Here is a 21,527-nt window from a genome sequence, read left to right on the forward strand (position 1 = left end):
TTAGAAATTATGGGAGTGTTTGGTACGAAGGCCAGAAAATATTTTCTAATTTTTTCATGTTTAGTTGGCTTAAATGTTTTGAAAAATATTTTTCTCATTTTCCTCCAATTGGAGAAAAATATTTTCCCAATCAAAAGAAAGGAAAACATTTTACAAAACTTTTTTTCAACCTTCCCTACCATATTCCTCATCTCCACCAACCCCCACTTACTCACCCCCACCCCCAGCCCCCCACACCACACCCACCCTCTCCCCCTGTAACACCCCAGAAAATTTTGAAGTATTTCAGTGTAAAGCCCCGTAAATTTCGCAAGTGAATTTAAGGTTTTGTGGTGCCAGAGTAGGCTTACGTGTTTGAGGATGGTATAAAATCTTCGCTGCGAGCTTACTCGCCGCGGTTCCGACTTTTTGGGTTGAACAATGCACCGGAAAGTGAAGGAAAAAATTTTGGCAGAAAAATGCATTTCTGCGATCCATTATGCGACTGCAGAACCACTCTGCGGGCCGCATAATGGCCGCAGAAGTGAGCAGGAGAAGGGCCAGTCTGGGGGCAATTATGCGGTCGACTATGCGACCACATAACTGTTATACGGTGCATTATGCGATCGCATAACAGTTATGCGGACCGCATAGTGACCGCATACACGGACAGATTTTTGATCGTTTTGGTCTGTAATTATGCGACCGATATGCGACCGCAGAACCTGTTTCGGAGCTTTATTTTTGGGTTCATACAACCCGACCCTACTTCGTTAAATACATGCAAAGGGTTATTTTTGAGCAAAAATTCTAATATTTTAGAGAGAAGGGAGAGTGTTTTAGAGAGAGAGGAAACCCTACGCTAATTATTCATCAAGTCTTGCTCAAATCTTGGAAGACTAATAAGGAAAATCCACAAGTTTTTCATCTAAGAGGTAAGGTTCCATACCCTAGTTTTTAATTTCGAATTTGGGTAGAAAATGATTGATTAGGAGTATGATTCATGGGTATGAGATTATTATTTATACATGTATGTACCAATAAGAATTGTGGGAAGATTGTTGAGCTGAAATAAGTAAGGATTGGGTTTTGGAGTGAAGAAAATCTTGTAGAAGAACCTTGTGGTTAAATTTGCACACCTAGTGTCTGATAAAATGCTCAAATGAGCTGAGACCATGAATATCTTCTTAATTATGGTTCAATTTTGTTATGTCTCAAAATAGGTCGGGATTGCTAAGAATTGTGGATCATTCTAGAGTTAAGGAAGCTCGATTGAGGTATGTTGGCTAAACTTTCTCTCTTGGAATTGAAGTCCATAATATTTCCGTAAGATTCAAAGTATGGGTTGCGTATTAAAAGGTTATGGCTTTGAGTCGTGTTTCAATGAAAGATATTATGCTAAATTGTGTGAAAAAATTTTAATATTCTTAAGACTCTTAATTGCTCATATGTGTACCTAAAGTCTTGATTTGGAAATGTCTTATTGTTGATAATCTATAAAGATAGTTGGAAGTGAAATAAGTTAATTGGGGATATAGAGTGTGGCCAACGTGCCAAGAATTTAAGTTATGATTGTGTCTAGTAGTGCAAATAATTTGAGAAGATACGATAAAGAATATGAAATGAGCCTCGACTCAATCATTTAAAAATGACTTCGAAGATAGAATTACCTAAAAGCTTTTGTACTCAATTCATGCCCAGTAGTGGTTGCTTTAACTAATGCTTTGCTTTATAAATATATCTAGTGTGATTCGAGTTCTATATACTCATGTGTTGAACTGGTACATTGTCATTGCTAGGGAAGAGCATTGTAAGAATAAATGGTGTATTGATTGTTTATGATTTTCATGTGTATTTTAATTGTTGGATGGTATGCCTCATTCTTTGGGAAAAAATCATTTGTGTTTGAAGTTTCCATTTCAAATGGATTTGAAGTATATGATTTCGGAAATATCCTATATGTTGATACTTGATGGTGATCTTTGAAATTGAAAGAAATGGAAGTGTGGAATATGAAATACGGCCATCGTACCAGGAATAAAGAATCTTTTGAATGGCCTAATGAGCCAAGGAAATATTGTCGTTGTTAATGAATGGGAATAATAATGAGAATTTATACAATGTGAAAGATGTTGAGGTGAGTACAATTGTATTTATGATATTTCTGTTTGCAAATCAAATCAAAAATATTTTTGGGAGCATCATTAGCAAAACCGAGGAAGGGTGGGTCATAAGACCCACACCTTAAACTACACGTGCCGGTGTGGGGGTGGATTATGATTATTCCCCTTATTTGGGATGAAATTGGAACCTTTGAGAAATTGTGATATTATTTCCCTTAATTGGGATAAAACTGAAACCTTTGTAGATTGGAAAAGTCAACCCGCACGGCATATGTGGGAAGGCGACCTAGTTAATCGGGTGGAGATCAGACGCCATATTGAGCATATGGTGGTACTACTCTAGGTAATAATTTTCTTTCGTATCACATGTCAAACCACATTGTTCGTGGGGATATTACCTAGCCGATCGGGCTTGATCGGACTCCGTGCTAACAAAGACGGTGGTATATCAGTACTAATGATCTCCCAACCAAAATTGTATATGAAGTTCGTATTTTGAAAATTATTATGTTTTAACTGAACATTTGGATATTGTTGATTATGACTTGTTGTTTCTATGTGTTGCCTTTTCTTATGTGGGTATTCTATTTTGAAAGAGGACTTTTATCTATGCATACTAGTGCTATTCGGCAGTACTAACGTCCCTTTTGCCGGGGGCGCTGCATCTTTAATGGATGCAGGTGGTTCAACAGCAGGCGGCATTGATCAGTGATAGCAGTGCACTCTTTTCAGCTGATTTGGTGAGCCCTACCTCATTTCGGGGTCATGTATCTTTTATTTCTCACGTACTGTATTTTGAGGTATAGCCGGGGTCTTGCTGCTGGCATTTCTATATTACTCTTCTATTGTATTTAGAGGCTCCGTAGACAGGTTGTAGGTTGTGGTTGAAGTTAGGAATTGGACTAGAAATGTTGATATTTGGAAATCATGTTTTTCATTAATTCTATAAACTCTTAATATTTTGGAATTATGAATGAAACTGCTAATGAGAATAAAAAAGGACGTTGTTAATAAAAATCTTTTCAGTGAATGATTAATGGAGTACATCTCCTCTTTATTCATGGATGAGTTTGGATAGAAGGAAATCTAATAGGCTTGCTCGGCCGGGTCTCTCGGTTGAGCGCCGGTCGCGCTCCCTGAGTTTGGGGCGTGACACCCCCACCCTAAATAGATATTATTAATATTACTTTCTTTTCATGTTATAGATAGCGTACTTTTTTTAATTTCAACAAATGAGTATTTTCTTTTCATGATTTTTATTTTATTTTAACAAAAAAGTACTTTCTTTTCATGATGTAAAAAAGCATTTTCTTTCATTTCAACAAAATGATATAGTAAAAAGTATTTTTTTTTATTTCAACAAAATGATGCAGTAATTATTTTTTTTTTCATTTCAAACGATCGATGTGAGGCCTAGGTCAAGGCAGGAAGTTAAATTGCGACTTTCCCTGTAGTTGGGGTTTCTTTTCATGATATAGAAAAAGTATTTTCTTTCATTTCAATCTATTCATAATGTAGAAAAAGTATTTTCTTTCATTTTAACAAAATGAGTATTTTCTTTTCATGACGTATGTTGGTTCCCCAAGTACACGCAAGTATACGTAGCCGTCAAGTAATAAAGTAACTCGAAAGTCGGATATCGAACCCACAGAGACTTAGATTAACCGTTAACTAAGCAAACAAAAATCAATTTACTATCATCAAGAGTTTAACTTTTTTATTATAACTACTATTGTGAAATTTAAACACGTAACCAAGGGAGATATTAATTTCAGGGTTCTGGTCGGTTTATCAATCCTATTGAGTTCATAATTACACCTATTAATCCAAATTATCTATGATTGCTAGTTGACCGGATCATTTATATAAATAGCATGTTCTCACAATACTATCCGTCTATCCATAATATTTCAATCCTATATTCCTATGGTCTTGAATCTATCATGAACGAATATAATACGGTATTCAACTAAGCAAGACTGTTAAGTATATTGCTACCCTAACCGCGAAATCTTTCCCCGAGCCACGGGTTCAAAAACAAGTTCTCTCCAATTCTACTCTAATCTAAACACGGCTTTCCCTAGCATAGCATAGATAGTAAATAGAACTCAACTGCTGGCCAAACAATTAAGCAATTATGCACAGAAATAGAGAAACAACCAAAGAAGATAACTCGAACTAACGGTAATATAATTAATAAACTTCAATATTCATGACAACCACAATCCTAGAATGTGGAATTTAGCTCCACATAGCCATGGTAGCAAAATAATAAATCATCAAGAAAAAGTAAAGATTACTAAATTTGATGGAAGAAAGATGGAATCTGATGAATTTCGGCCTCCACGGTGGCTCTGTGCTCTCCCTCGATTCAATCTCAGGTCTCCCCCTCTAAAAATGGTGTTTAATGACTATTTACATGTGTAGGAAAAAGGCCTAGATGAAATAACCAAGTCAAAAATCAAAAAGGAGAGAAAATAGACTTAAAACCCGGACCATGCGTCGCCACGCGAAATACACGATGAACCTCGCACTAGACCTCGCGTCGCGAGGCAAAACGCGAGGAGAATTGCTCGCCTCGCCTGCTGCTCTTCGTTTGCAATTTTGATTTCTTTGGTTAGTGCTAAAGGTGTCATGTGGGCCGATCCCGGGCCTAAGTGGGCCGGTCCTAAGTGGGTCGGTCCAGGTCCCATGCCGGTCCCAATTTAAACGGGCTTCGCAGTCCCGATCTTGGTGGTCCTTTTGTAGGAACCGGCCCGGGATTGGGCCCACGAACTAATGGTCCCGGGCTAAGTGGGCCCAAGTGGGCCTAATTAGTCCCAACGGATATTTTTTTTAAAAACAAAATTATATAAGTTAGAGAAAATAATATGGTAATAAAAATATCTAAGGCAATTCCTTGTAAATTATATTATAGAATTGTGAGCTAAATTTTTTAATTCAAATTTAAAGACAAAAATATTGTAAAGAGATATTCAAAGCAATGCGTTATAATTTTATTATATCATTAAAAAAACAGGGCAATATCTTTCTTAGTCTTCCTCCCCTCTATGGAATGAGCACAACAAGGTACTAATACCACCATTGAGAAGAAAAAGAAACTAATCAAGATGTGCCAAAATACAAGTTACATGGTATCTCTTTCAAACTTCATAAATCCATTAAGGTCCGTAGGAATTTCCGTTGGTGGTAGGGGAAAAGAAGCTTGTTCATCACTGCTTCCGGGGGAAGCAGAATCCTCCGCAAGTTTAACTAGCATTTCTTCGTAAGCTTCGTCTACCTCTGGTTGTGATTCAGCAAGTCCAAAATTTCTTCTTCCGAATGGATCCAATATCTGAAAAGTACTGATTTTTCCAAGCTCTCCCTCATAGACGCTCTATAATCATCAAGTTGAAGTCTTGCTTGACTGAAAGCGCTTTCCGATGCCACTGTTGAAGCTTGAATAGTTAAAATATCTCGGGCCATCCTTGAAAGAATAGGAAAGTATTTTTCTTTGTCCTTCCACCATTCCAAAATATTAAAGGAGCTGTCGAGATTCACTTCCTCAATTCCCTGTGATAAATAAACTTCAAGCTCATTTAGTTGTGAAAAATCACTAGTAGTAGAACCTTGAGAACCCCTGAACTCCGCCCAAGCACTAAGTGCTCTTACTCCCGCAGTTCTTTTAGATTATTGAGAATCAGAAGAAGAAGGAGTTGGAACATTTGGTCTAGCCTGATCTAATATAACTTGATAAGCATTATAAATAGTTTGAGCATTTATTTTAGTTGAGACTATTGCTTCCGGAAGTTTAGACAACTCCTCTTCTTCAAGTGCTAAACCATTATAAACAATTTCATACCAAAATTGAGGACCTCCTATTATCACTATCAAGAATAGCAGGTATAGGACGGGTATGGAGTTTGGGTCGGGGAGCCGGAGGAAATGGAGGAGGAACAGATTGGCCACTAGATTTGCCAGTCTTGGATTTTCCCTTATTTTTACCAAAATATTTTTTCTAAGGAAGTCATCTTAATTAATCAAATAATAAAAAATAAATAAAACAAACAAAACTATAATATTAAAAATTAAGAGTTGGAACGAGTTACCGAATTAACGAACAACTTGTTGAAAATTGATTATCGTTGAAGACTTGAAGACTTCAATTTACCAACTTCATAATTTTTTCACAAATTGTAACAATAAAGTAAGCAATAGTAGCAATTATAGAAGAAAATTAGAGAGAGATTGATAATTTTGTGAGAAAAATAAAAGAATAAGGGGGTATTTATAGTTGAAAATAGGGAAAAAGTGTAATTATAAAAAGTTTGGAGTTAAAACAAAGTTTGGGGGTTAAATGGCTATTTTGCAAATAGCCAACGGCTATTTTGGCAGACCAAACGGCTAGTTTTTAGATGCCCAAATGGGCAAAAATTTTTTAAAAAAAACTCTGACTGTTGGGACCGTTCGGGACTGTTTAGGCCCGCCAAGGTCCAGTCCGGTCCCGGTCTCAAACGGTCCCGGTCTTGCGGTTTTTTTGTGAAGGACCGGCCCAGAAGACCGGCCCACCTCCACGGTCCCGGTTCTAACCGGTTAAGGACCGTTTAGGCCCAGAAGCCCACATGGTCCGCGGTCCCGGGCCTGGACCGGCCCACATGCCACCCTTAGTTAGTGCTAGTTTCCTAACTTTTCTTTCCATAATTGCTCGTTCTTTTCCTTTCATTTTCAATTTGCAATTGTCTTTCTTTTGTCTTCTTTTATAATACTAAACTTCAATCATTGTCCAATAATTAAATAATCATGAACCATTCTTGTAGTGTATAAAATACACATAAAATCTTTAGTTCGCTCCCAATTTCATCTCCAAAATACCTACACATAAAATAAACTCAATTAAGCACACATATAATATAATTTAGCATTAAAGCACCTAAATGTAAGGTAAGTAATGCACTAAAAATATACAATTATAACCAAACATCACTAACCCCACACTTAAATGTTGCTCGTCCTCGAGTCAACCCCACACTTTATATTTACCACATTTGAAGCACACTACACCAATGACCATGGTTGATAGCAACAATTAAACTCTAGCATATGCAATCACATACACTTCCCTTTTCTTATGCCATACTTCACAAATATTCAAACAAAGACAACATGATCATAACAATCTTAGCCTCAAAAACCAGCTCAATGTCACAATGCACTCATGGCTTGAATACCCAACATCATAAAGAGAAGTCTAATAACATTACCTATCCCTTGTGAAACCATGTGCCCTTACAACAAGAACAAGAGAGTAAGTTGAATCCATACATTCAAATCAAATGATCAAATATATTTTAAGGACTCAAATATATCAAATAAAATCTCTCTCTCTCAAAAAAGAAGTTGCATGTATGTAATTGGCACCATAGGTTTTCCCTTAATGTAAATCTCTACTAATGTAGGTGTCATGACCCAAATCGTAGGGCCGCGACGGGCACCCGATGAATAAATCAACCGAGTACCATCGTAACGTATCATTCTTATCATACTATCATGGGTAAATGAACCGAAAAGGCCTTCATGAGATAACTAGAATAAAACATAAGGGAATACTAGACATAGAACGACCCAACATGATATAGAAACTTATACATGTGACATACGAGCCTATAAGGCCGACATAATCATTTATATACTCAAGACATAGGCCGATAAGGCAATACAAGTATCCATATACATGTCATCCATCTACAAGCCTCTAAGAGTACATAAATGTCATAAAGGTCGGGACAGGGTCCCGTCATACCAATCAATACATATTCAAATCATACTGACCAAATAGGAAACTCCGGAGCAACTGGAGTTCACAAACACCTTCTGCTGAGATGATAGCCTACTAGGAGAACTCTCAACCTCTCTATCAGGAACTGCGAGCATGAAACGCAGCGTCCCCAGGCAAAAGAGACGTCAGTACAAATAAAGTACCGAGTATGTAAGGCATGAAAGAAACATGGAATAAGGAACTCAACCAGTAAGTTTGAATAGCTTTGTGAATCATGAAATTATTTATAATGTCATGCATGTACATATAATTGTCATACCATGCATAAGTATATGCGTACATAATATCATCAAGCCTCTGAGGGCATCCCATCATATCATCTCACCCACTATGGGCGAAATCATCAACGTATACCAGCTGATCAGGTGGTCGTGCGTATATAACGCCATAACATTTTCCCAAATCCGATATACATATAATATACGTGTATATAACGTCATCTGGTCATGGTTCAATGTACATATATAAATGAATGCAATGCATAATGAAGTAAGTCAGTAAGAGGTTTTGGAATGTCATAAGATCAATATGCCTTATGATAAACTTTAGCAACTTATGTATTTTTCTAATACCCATGAATAGAAGATATAATAATAGGACACATGGGGAATCAAGAACATAGGCACCCCTAGTACTTCTATGAATAGAGCCATTTATGAAAGTTCTTGCACGTTTCGTTTGTATCATATGGATCATGACAAAAGAAAAGAAGGGATAGCCTTGACATACCTTAATTCCATTGAGTCCTTAATAATTTCCAAGAAATTCTTCAAACAACTCAACTCAATCTACCATAGCATAAGGAGATTTAAAATCAGTGTTGAGTAAAGGCTAAGTCCGCAACTTAAACTAGTAGCTCGTTTACGTAAATTTGGACAGCATCTCCCCAGTAACTAGGCCCTCCTCTAATATCGTATACCAAAAAAATAAGAATACAACAATAACAACATGTAAGCATCATTTTCCAACCTTATCTCCATCACAATATACCACAAAATAGCCCACACACCCTAATCACTTCATACATAAAACGACTACCAAAGTAGTGTCAAACAACTTAAACAATATACCGACGAATGACCACCCCACCATTACGTCATTATGTGGTGTTTATCCATGACATTTATCCTCCAAAACTCCATTAAATAGTAGAAAAATAGACAGCCCAAAGGCAACACGAAACATCCCACAAAACTGTCAACTACAAGTCAAATAACTCGAACTCACGGCTTTTGATCACCGTCCCGTGAGTTCTAACTATTAGGAAACGAATTTATCAACCTTCCTTGATATTTAAGCACTTAAATACAGAAAGTATATGTTTTCTTAACTATGAAGTACCTTCCAAAACTCAAACTACAAAACAAAAGAGGGGATATAGCGATACTACGTCGCAGAGATCGTTTTAATGTTATCGCTTCTTGATTTCGTGCGCGGGATGATAAGCTTGTTTGAAGCTCTTTCATAGAGATTAAGAGTAAAGTTAGGGATCTTATTTGGTTGTGTGTTCTAGAAAATTGAAGAAAGAAACGAGATAAGGATATAAATATCCATTTTTGTTTGAAAAGTCAAAAGGTGCTGCTTGGCACCCTCGCATTGGTTCTTTTCCAACGCTTATAACTTTTTATTCGGATGTTGTATGAAAGAACGGTTAAGATAATTGGAAACTAAATTCCAAGACCTTCAATTTGGTATATACTATGTCCCAAAAAGACCTCATATATCATATGAAATTTATTTCTCAAAAAGCTTTGTTACAAGGCAAATCCTTAGTCGGATTTTCCGCAACTTTAATCCGATTTTTTCCAAACTTCATATTATCTATCCAAACATCATATATAGTCATATTATGACTTTAAAATTATTTAAATCATGATTAACAAGTCTCATATTCATTACGTCACAGGGTGTAACAAACTTCTCCCCTTAGAAACATTCATCCTGGAATGTTAAACTCCTAGAAATCTATAGAAATGTTGGTAAAGTCTCCTTCATATTCTTGTTCCTCCAAAGTACTTTAACTGAATCTATGTCCTTAGTTCTTAATCTCTGAACTTGTCTATATAGTATAGCAATGGGAGCTTTCTCATATGATAGCTGCTCTGTGACCTGAACATCGTCAACTAGAACGACTCTAGAAGGATCTCCAATACACTTGCGGAGCATAGACACGTGAAAAACTGGATGTACTGACTCCAAGTTGGAAGGCAAGTCTAACTCATATTCTACCTGGCCTACTCTGCATATGATCTTATAAGGTTCAATGTACCGAGGGCTAAGCTTTTCTTTCTTACCGAATCTCATAGCGCCTTTCATCGGTGATACCTTTAGGAATACCCAGTCATCTACCTGAAACTCCAATTCTCGTCGTCGATTATCTACATAGGACTTCTGACGACTCTGAGCTGCTAATAGCCTTTCCCGTATAAGCTTAATCTTCTCAACTGCCTGTTGTACCAACTCTGGTCCTACTAACTTAGTTTCCCCAACCTCGAACCATCCAATAGATGACCTACACTTCCGTCCGTAAAGAGCTTTGTATGGAGCCATCTGAATATTGGAATGATAACTATTATTATATGCGAACTCAATAAGTGGAAGATGATTATCCCAGCTACCCTGAAGTCCATCACACAAGCCCGTAGCATATCTTCCAGTGTCTGAATAGTATGCTCAGCCTGACCGTCTATCTGGGGATGAAATATTGTACTAAGACTTACCTGAGTCCCCAATACTTTTTAGAAGGACCTCCAGAAATTATCTGTAAACTGGGCACCTCTATCTGAGATAATAGATATAGGGACACCATGAAGTCATACTATCTCCCTAATGTAAAGCCTTGCATAATCCTCTGCTAGGTAAGTAGTCCTGACAGATAGAAAATGGGATGCGTTTGTAAGTCTATCGATAATAACCCATATAGCATCGAACTTACGTTGGGTACGAGGTAAGCCTATGATAAAATCCATATTAATCACTTCACATTTCCATGTCAGAATCTTTATAGCCTGTAATAATCCACAGGGTTTCTGATGCTCAATCTTAACCCGCTGACAATTAGGGCACTAAGCAACAAACTCTGCTATATCTTTCTTCATTTCGTCACACCAGTATATTCTCCTGATATCATGATACATTCTCCTGGATAAATAGAATAACGACAATAGTGAGCTTCTCCCATAACCTGTCGGCACAACCCTGCCACATTAGAACACATAATCGACTTCGATATCTGAGGACTCAATCTCCTGTAATCTCGAATGGTGTATTCTTCTTTTGAAGGGATGTATCGCTGTAACAAGCTAGCAAAGGATCCTCATACTGGCGTTCCTTCACTTCAGTTACTAAAGAGGGTGTTGCCTTTTCCGAAATAGTAACTCTGGTATCACCTGAGTCCAGTAATCGAACTCCAAGACTAGCTAGCTGATGAATCTCATGGGCTATCCCACACTTCTCTGGCTGTAAATATGACAGGCTATCCATAGATATACGGCTGAGGGCGTCGGCTACTATATTCGGCTTCCCCGGATGGTATAAAATATCAATGCCATAGTCTTTCAGTAGCTCCAACCATCTCCTTTGGCGTAAATTCAATTCCTTTTGATTGAAGATATATTGAAGGATCTTATGATCCGTATAGATATTAGCATGAATACTATATAAATAGTGCCTCCACATCTTTAGTGCATGAATCACCGCAGCTAACTCTAAATCGTGGGTCGGATAATTCTTCTCGTGCTTTCTTAGTTGTCTTTAAACATAAGCAATTACTTTTCATGGTCGATCTGCCACTTGTTGCATAAATACATGGCTTATATCATTGCCCACAAATACTGGAATTTCCTGTAACTCATATGATCTCAAATATCATCTTTTGATTTATTTTTTTTCCCGCTCATTAGCCACGATAGGTGCCACTTTCTTATGGAGTGCATACAATGTTGTTGTGAGACTATTGTTACAAGACCATTTCTTCCTTATGTCACTATGCTTAAGTTGAAGCCTTCTTCCTTATTCCCTCAGCTAGCCTTTCTTTGTAGTACTTAAGAGAGACCCTTTGACTCCTGTAAAGCTGAGAGCTTATTACATCGTATACCCGAAAGATTTTTTTTTTTTGGACGTTCTTACTCACCTATAATTATCCTTAATTACTTACCTCTACGTCCTTGTGCTCGTAAGGTTGATTCTGGACTGAAATTTTTGACTGTACATCCCCAACTCCTATCTAAATATTTCTCAAGGATTACGATGTCATCATATTTGCAAGACTGAATTCCCTATGTTGGGTTTCACTATGTTTATCTTGCACAACCTGCTGATTTTTCTATATCCTCTTGTTTAGCCATGGCTAGTCTCTTCCTGAATCAACTACTAACTACACGTTAGTCCATTCTCATATCTATATTATGCGTAATCTCTCTTGGGTTATATCTTTTGTCTTAACTTATCCTGCACACTAGCTCCTTATGTATCCAGTGTTCATTTGCACTTATTTATCAATAACATCTAGTGATGGAACCCTTACTGCCTCTCCCCGTCATCATGCTTACATAATGTTCTGGAGTCGTATCATATCCGTAGGATCTGAATAAATGCAATCCCATTCCTTTCGCCTTTCTACCACATTTTTCCTTTACTATTCCATAGTTACCTTAACTATATAACTCCGACTTAATACCATATCACACCATCTTCCCCCTTTAGGGGAGTACTAACATTTATTGCTATGAAGATTTACCTATAAATGTTTCACCTCTTCATATTTGGTGTCTTTTCACATCTTCACAGACTCTTACTTGCCTTGCGGTAACCCTTCTGTATTAGGGATAATTTAATTTCTTACATACAAAGGTGACACCAAGTGTAACTAGCACACTTAATCCCTTAAGGTTAACTCTGCTCACAGCGCTTATTTTAGGGAAGCGTCTTCCTGAATGACCTTTAAAGGTTATTCATCTGTTATCCATTCAATTATCACCAGAACACGATCTCTGAAATTTTCATGATGTCAACTATTATCAAATCGTTTGGTCCCGAATTCATGTTCAGATTATCTTATTCACTAGCCCATACTAATTTCTATTACTCGGGGGTCTAACTTTTCCTTCTGATAATCACGTATGATTCACCAACTCATTTCTCGAAATGGGGACATGACTTTATGGCTTATACTCTTTTATTGTCTCAAGGCCCATAACTTCTTGTCTTTTCCTTCACTTGACTATAGAATCTGTAGTCCTATCATATTTTGATTTATCGCTATCATCCATTTATCACATCTTACTCATAATGCTTCATTCATTTTTTTCTTATTCTCCTGCTAATATTTCTGTCTATCACCTTATTATGAAAACTTCTTCAAAATATTCTTTCACTTTTAGCCCCCCTTGATTCAACTCACTGGCTATTCGGGTCGCCTAACACTCTCTCTTTACTATGGACGAGAGCCATACAAAGGTAAATATTTATCCCTTCTAAGATTCCAATGCCAATCTTCTGAAATTTCTGAACATTCTAGTATTCATCTCTGATTGTACTATTCTAGAGTGCACCGTCTGGGTGTCTCGCAAGGAGAACCATTACCACGTTTGTAATATCCCTCGAAAATGTGAGCTAATGATAACAATCCATCAAGAATTTTGGGTTAATCTAACCCTAGCCGGATGTTGATATCCCATCCTTCTCTTAAATTATATAAGTTAGCTCCCACGTGGCATAACTGAAATGGGTGTTGTCAAGTGAATATATCTTTGTTATTGTTGAAAGTAACTCAGAAGGCTTATATTTCTCTGCCTGAATTGTAAATACAGATAATCTTCACTAACTGGGTACCTCGTATCCTTCTTCACCTAGCTTCTTTTACTTGTTGAAACTTGTATCTACCTTCTGATTCTCTCGTTGCTTTTTACCATAGAGGTAGATAGATATTCATGCCTTAGGGCTCTTTATCAAGAAGCTCGCACGTCGTAGTACACACATAATCTACTGAAGGCCTTACATTTTCTCATCATGAGCATGATGCAAAATCGAGTTCCTCTTACTCAACTCTTCCACAACCACATTTAATCTCTTACCAACTGTCTTTCTAGATGTAGATGTCATTGTATAGCGAATAAAATAGAATTTAGGAGTTTGAATTTCTTACAACTGAGCTCTACCACACGATCTGGAGTAAGAAGAAAGAGTGACAGTCCTAAATGCCATGTAGCCTCCTGCTTATAAGTGTGGTGCATAACACACCCATAAATAAGACTCTACTAGACACAGCTTGTAGACTCCCTAGGACAGAACTGCTCTGATACCACATTAGTCACGACCCAAACCGTAGGGCCGCGACGGACACCCGATGCCTAACTCAACCGAGTACCAATGCAATGTAACATTCTTATCATACTATCATGAGTAAATGAACTGAAAAGGCCGTCATGAGATAACTAGAATAAAACATAAGGGAATACTAGACATAGGACGACCCAACATAATATTGAAATTTATATATGTGACATACGTGCCTATAAGGCTGACATAATCATTTATATATTCAAGACATAGGCCGATAAGTCAATACAAGTATCCATATACATATAATCTGTCTACAAGCTTCTAAGAGTACATAAATGTCATAAAGGTCGGGACAGGGCCCCGTCATACCAATCAATACATATTCAAATCATACTGACCAAATAGGCAACTCCGGAGCAAGTGGAGTGCACAAACACCTTCTGCTGAGCCGATAGCTTACTAGAAGAACTCTCAACCTGTCTATCGGGACCGGCAGGCATGAAACGCAGCATCCCCAAGCAAAGGGAAAGTCAGTACAAATAAAGTACTGAATATGTAAGGCATGAAAGAAACATGGAGTAAGGAACTCAACCTGTAAGTCTAAATAGCTCTGTGAATCATGAAAATATTTATAATGTCATGCATGTACGTATAAATGCCATACCATGCATAAGTATATGCGTACATAACATCATCAAGCCTCTGAGGGCATCCCATCATATCTTCTCAGTCACTGTGGGCGAAATCATCAATGTATACCAGCTGATCAGGTGGTGGTGCGTATATAACGCCATAACATTTTTCCAAATCCGATATACATATAATATACGTGTATATAACGTCATCTGGTCATGGGTCAATGTACACGTATAAATGAATGCAATGCATAATGAAGTAAGTCAGTAAGATTTCTCGGAATGTCATAAGATCAATATGCCTTATGATAAACTTTAGCAACTTACGTATTTTTCTGATACCCATGAACAGAAGATATAATAATATGACACATTGGGAATCAAGAACATAGACACCTCTAGTACTTCTATGAAATAGAGTCATTTATGAAAGTTTCGCGTTTGCACGTTTCGTTTGTATCATATGGATCATGCCAAAAGGAAAGAAGGGATAGCCTTAACATACCTTAACTCCATTGAGTCCTTAATACCTTCCAATCAATTCTTCAAATAAATCAAATCAATCTACCATAGAATAAGGAGATTTAAAATCAGTGTTGAGTAAAGGCTAAGTCCGCAACTTAAACTAGTAGCTCGTTTACGTAAATTTGGGCAGCATCTCCCCTGTAACTAGGCCCTCCTCCAATACCGTATACCAAAAACAACAATAATACAACAATAAAAACATGTAATCATCATTTTCTAACCTTATCTCCATCACAATATACCACAAAATAGCCCACGCACTCTAATCACTTCATACATAAAACGACAACCAAAGTAGTGTCAAACAACTTTAAAAATATAACGATGAATGACCAGCCAACCATTCCGTCATTATGTGGTATTTCTCCACGCCATATATCATCCAAAACTCCATTAAACAGTAGAAAAATAGACAGCCCAAAGGCAACATAAAACATCCCACAAAACAGTTCACTACAAGTCAAATAACTCGAACTCACGGCTTCCGATTACCGTCCCGTGAGTTCTAACTATTAGGAAATTAATTTATCAACCTTCCTTGATATTTAAGCACTTAAATACAGAAAGTACACGTTTTCTTAACTATGAAGTACCTTTAAAAACTCAAACTACAAAAAAAAAAAAAAAAAAAAGATAAGCGATATAGCGATACTTACGTCGTAGGGATCGTTTTAATGTTATCGCATCTTGATTTCGTACCCGGGATGATAAGCTTGTTTGAAGCTCTTGCAGAGAGCTTAAGAGTAAAGTTAGGGGTCTTATTTGGTTGTGTGTTATGGAAAATTGATGAAAGAAACGAGATAAGGATATAAATATCCATTTTTGTTTGATAAGTCAAAAGGTGCTACTTAGCATCCTCGCATTGGTCCTTCTTCCAACGCTTATAACTTTTTATCCGGGTGCCGTATGAAAGAACGGTTTAGAGCATTGGAAACTAAATTCCAAGACCTACAATTAGGTATATAATATGTCCCAAAACAACCTCATATAGCACACAAAATTTATTTATCAAAAATCTTTATTACAAGGCAAATCCTTAATCGGTTTTTCCGCAACGTTAATCCGATTTTTCCCAAACTTCATATTTTCTATCCAAATATCATATATAGTCATATTATGACTTTAAAATTATTTAAATCATGATTAACAAGTCTTATATTCACTACGTCTCCTTGGGACGCACATGGTGTAACAGTAGGCTCACTCAGTCTAAAATCAATTAGGACTTTCCTATGGTTGTAATGTGGGCTAAGGGACGGGAAGGATATATTTAGGAATATTGGCTAACCCTCCTAATCACTTTAACACATCACATAATCAATTGTAAGTGCAAATTCTTCAATCGCAATTTTAATTTCACAACTAAAATCATCCATAACAATGTTCCATCTTTCTTTAAGCACTATTTTAATTCATTCCCACTAGCAAGAATAAAATATCAATTTATTCATCTAAAAAAAAATTTTCTTTTTCTCTTTTGCAATTTCCACTAGTGGTGTATTCTCTTACAAAACAAGTGCACCTTTCTTTCATTCACTGGTTCCACTCAAAAGCCACCCCACACTTAGTCATTTCTTACTCATTTTAGCGCTCGTCTCATAATTAAAGTGCTTTAAGAGGTAAAACAAATTCAAACAATGTCAATTTAGAACAAAAGAGGTTTAGGCTTGTAATGTGGGTGCCAAATAAAAGTCTATAAGCTCAATGGTTAACTAGAAATATATTTTATTTGTGATAAACATTAAACTCAAAAAGAACAAAGATAGCCTAAAATTATTTTTCAAACCGAGTATCACCTAAAATTTCGCTTCGACTCACCTACCGGGCAAGTTCTAGACACAAGCACAATAACATGGACTATACAAAAATCTCACCACACATGGCACATGACTTACTAAGGACGGTTTCATTCCAACTCTCAAACTAATGCAAATATTCACGGAGCCACGAGATGTTAAGCATTAAGCACAAAGTGAACATAAGTCAAGAAAATGAGACATAGGCATCACAAAATATGTTATCCAAATAACCAAGGCAACATAAGTAATTTTAGCACATAGGGAAGATAGTACACATGCCAAAGACTAAATATGCTACTATTAAACAAGTCAAGGGCGCCTAGAAAACTCATCTTTCTTCCTCCATTTTTTCCTAAGTCCTACCCTAAAAAAATTAAAAATAAAAGAAAAAACTACTACCCGGTTCAAACTACATCCCATGAAAAAGAACCGAGGCACAAAAAAAATCCAAAGGGGAATTACTACACTACATACAAAGAAAATCTTTTTGTCCTTTTTCTTTATACTTAACTCCCTCTAGAAAATTGTCTAGGAGATCGATCGTCGGGAATAGTCCAATTTTTCTACCTTTTTTTCGATTTTAAAAAAATTAAATTAAGCTACTAAAATACTACACCACTACGTAAATAAAAATAAAAAGTTAACATTTTTCTGACATCCTACTACTAATTATTTAGAGAATTCTCCCACCCTATACTTTAAAGAGTGCAGTGTCCCCAATGCACAAATAAAGTAAAACAATAATGAAGGTGGACAAGAAACTCCCTGAAAGGCCAAAGGCCGAAGTAATAGCGGCTCACGGGTACTCAGACTTCCCCCAGGCATGGTCCTTTGTGTAGTCACCCCACACTTAGTTCTCACCATCTAGCTCACTTTTGCACTCTTTCAATGGCTTTTCCTCATATGCTTATAATCCTACAAAATAAAAACAGACACTACAACAATAATAAGATAAAAATAAAAAATAAAAGAAAGCAGTAAAGATAGGTTTCCTCCCAACAAGCGCCTGATTTAACGTCACGGCATGACTTGAAGCACTTTTTGTCTCCATCTCGAACTTATGAATTGTACCCCTAACTGGGCATCCAGTCTGTGGCTATGCTCTTTCGGTGGGGCTACAAAGAAAACCAGGCCAAGCAATAAAATTTTCGCTCTACACTTCTTGACCTTTAGATGAGGAATATAATTTTTGCTTTTTGGCACAACACATTCAAGAACATAGGCACCCCGTTCCTCGTCCATTGGCTCCTCCAAAGGCTCAGATGACTCGATTTCCATGTCATCATCCAAACACAATGTTGAAAAATGCATGGAATGAGGACCAGTACGCCCCAAATCTAGAATTTCATCACTCTTTACATCCTCATATGTACACAGACTAGAGTCTTCACATATAATATTATCTACTTCCTCACATGACTCTAGAGTGCTTCCCTCAACATGGACATCATTAATAAAAGTACGGTCGAATGATTAACTCTCCGCTTTTAGCTCCTCAATTTGGCGTATAATCTCTTTTTCAGTTTCACACAATTCAGAACTATTTTGTTGGGCGTTAGACGCATCAACCTTTGCAATCAATTGAGCTCCCAAGTCGTGAATAGCAGTACCAAATTTTTTGATCTCTTGTCCCAGTTCAGCTCTCCCTTCTATTAAGTCTCTTATCTCATCTGTAATTTTCTCATGTTGAGCTTCATACATTTCAAATCGCTTAGCTTGTTCCATTAGCCAAGTTTGGCTCAAAATCTCATCTTCTTTGAAATTTTTCTCTTATTGGAACTCACTCTTCTCGAATTTGAAGCTCTTCCTGACTATCAACTAAGGCTGCAACTTGTTGATCATCGAATGTTTCAACCCATTTTTCTATTTTGGCCTTCATTCTCTTATTTATTGCCTTGAGATTTTCCATCTCTTTTCGACGTTCATGAGTTTGCTCCCTTAAAAATTGAGTTTGCTCCATTATTTGCCTCATCATATCCATTATATGAGCATCATACTCCACATTCTCCACTTTGTTCCTACACGAGAGTACGACAAGTAAATCCAACACCAGAATTACAGAACACAAAGAAACGGAAGAATGAGCTCACAATGAAAGGCACGACAAATAATAATGGTTTCATACAAGAACAACTCAACAAGGGGAGAGATAATGTGTAACGACGATATCCAATAAGAGTAACTCAACAATTGAAGGGGTGACATGTAACAATGTTTCCAAATAAGCACAACTCGACGATAAGAGAGATAACAGGTAACAATGATTCCAAATACGGATAAGTCAACAATGGAAGGAATAACAAAAACTTCAACTAAGGTTGAGCAATTACGGAAAGAGACAGCATGGCAATAAAAGAGGTAACAACATCAATTAAGGTACATAAGAGTTTATTTGGCAACAAGGTAGAACGTGAATCAATCAACTCCAATTAAGACACGTAAGATTGAATTTAGCAAATGGAGAAATTAACATGATAAGACAACTTCATTTTTAATGAGCATAAGAACCTAAGAGTCTAACACGGTCAAATTTCTACAATTAAGCCCGAGTACGTACTCGTCACCTCGCGTACACGGCCTTCACATGACACAAATAGCACTAACGACTCAAATTCTAAGGGGTAGTTCCCCCCACAAAGTTAGGCAAGATACTTACCTCAAAGAAACTAGACCGATATTCTAAAATGACCTTCTCATGTGAAAAAATCTCCGGACGGCTCAAATCTAGCCAAAATAACTTAATATCATAAATAAAAATCATAGAAAATAATTCCAGATAATAAACCTTCGATCTTGAAAGAGAAATAAAAAAGTCAACTCAAAAAGTCAACTCGGACCCGCGTCTCGGAACCCGATCAAAATTACAAAATTCGAACACTCATTCGATAACGAGTCCAACCATACAAGAATTAATCAAATCCGACTTCAAATTGACTTTCAAATCTCCAAAATTTAGTCTAAGAAGTTTTCACAATTTTTCTCAAATTTCTAACTTAAAGCACTAGTTAAATGGTAAAAATAATGATAGATTCATGTATAACAACCAAAACCGAGTTAAAATCAATTACCCAATTAACACCTTGAAAACCCCTTCAAGAATCGCCCAAATCCGAGGTTTCTAGCTCAAAATATGAAAAATAGTTTCAAACGCTCGATTATGAAATTAATATATGCTGCCCTTCGCGAAGCACACAACTCAACTGCCCAAAAATCCTCTTACGCGAACGCAAAGGCTCCCTCGCGAACGCGATGCTTCACGGAGCTTTTCCTATGTGAACGCGTCACCCTGACCGCGAACAAAACTTAAGGCCTGGTGCCCAAGCCGGCCTCATCTTTCTACGCGACGTGAGCTCTATCTCGCGATCGCGATGCACAATTTTCCTAGACCTTCGCGAATGCGAGGCCTTCTTCACTAACACGAAGAACAATCTTCACCTGCCTCCCATATACTCTTCACGAACGCGAGACCTCTCTCGCGAACGCGTATAAGGAAACTAGACACCCAAAAAATTTGCAGCTCAACAAGGCCCAACTCAATCTGTAATCAATCTGAATCTTACCCGAGGCCCACCCGGGACCCCATCCAAACATACCAACACATCCTAAAACATCATACAAACTTAATCGAGGCCTCAAATCACATCAAACAATATCACAAACACGAATCGCTCCCCAATTCAAGCCTAATGCACTAATGGATTTCCAACTTCTACAATCAATGCTGAAACCTATCAAACCAATTCTGATTGACATCAAATTTTGCACACAAGTCATAAATGACACAAGCCAACTCTCAGAATCGAAATCCGAACCTGATATCGGCAAAGTCAACTCCCGGTGAAACCTCTCAACCTTCCAAAACTTAAACTTTTTCAATTTTTGCCAAAATGTATCAAATCAACCTACGGACCTCCAAATCCAAATCCGGGCATACGCGTAAGTCCAAAATCACTATACAGAGCTATTGAAATTATCATAACACCATTTCGGAGTCGTCTACACAAAAGTCAAACTATGGTCAACTCTTACCACTGAACTTTCTAAAACAAGGATCATCCTTCCGAATCAATCCTGAATCATCCGAGAACCGAACTCAACCACACTCGCAAGTCATAATACATAACACGAGGCTACTCGAGACTTTAAACCACCGAACAGGACGCTAATTTTTAAAACTATCGGTCTGGTCGTTACATGAAGTGCATGCCGAACTAGCTTATTTCTATCCAAGCATTTCTCAGGCAAATGAGTCTGAATCCTGACCGTAACAAGCTACATGCCATTGCAACCTCCAATCTTAGACGGGCCATCATTCTAATGAACTGAACTAGCTAACTAATGCAAAATAAAATCGAAATCAAGAGAAGCG

The 21,527-nt window shown here is 37.2% G+C and overlaps 1 long non-coding RNA gene across 2 annotated transcripts; it reads left to right on the top strand.

The window, feature by feature from the left end:
- The first annotated feature begins 5 nt into the window (after positions 1–5).
- On the top strand, positions 6–3,096 carry LOC138899571 (uncharacterized). 2 transcript variants are annotated; one of them, XR_011411281.1, is made up of 4 exons: positions 6–914; positions 1,203–1,256; positions 2,348–2,445; positions 2,783–3,096. It is a non-coding gene; the product is annotated as an uncharacterized lncRNA (long non-coding RNA). The 2 variants fall into 2 exon arrangements; XR_011411282.1 differs by lacking the exon at positions 2,348–2,445.
- The last annotated feature ends 18,431 nt before the right edge of the window (positions 3,097–21,527 follow it).

This window comes from Nicotiana tomentosiformis, chromosome 9, assembly GCF_000390325.3.
Source record: "Nicotiana tomentosiformis chromosome 9, ASM39032v3, whole genome shotgun sequence".
NCBI lineage: Eukaryota > Viridiplantae > Streptophyta > Magnoliopsida > Solanales > Solanaceae > Nicotiana > Nicotiana tomentosiformis.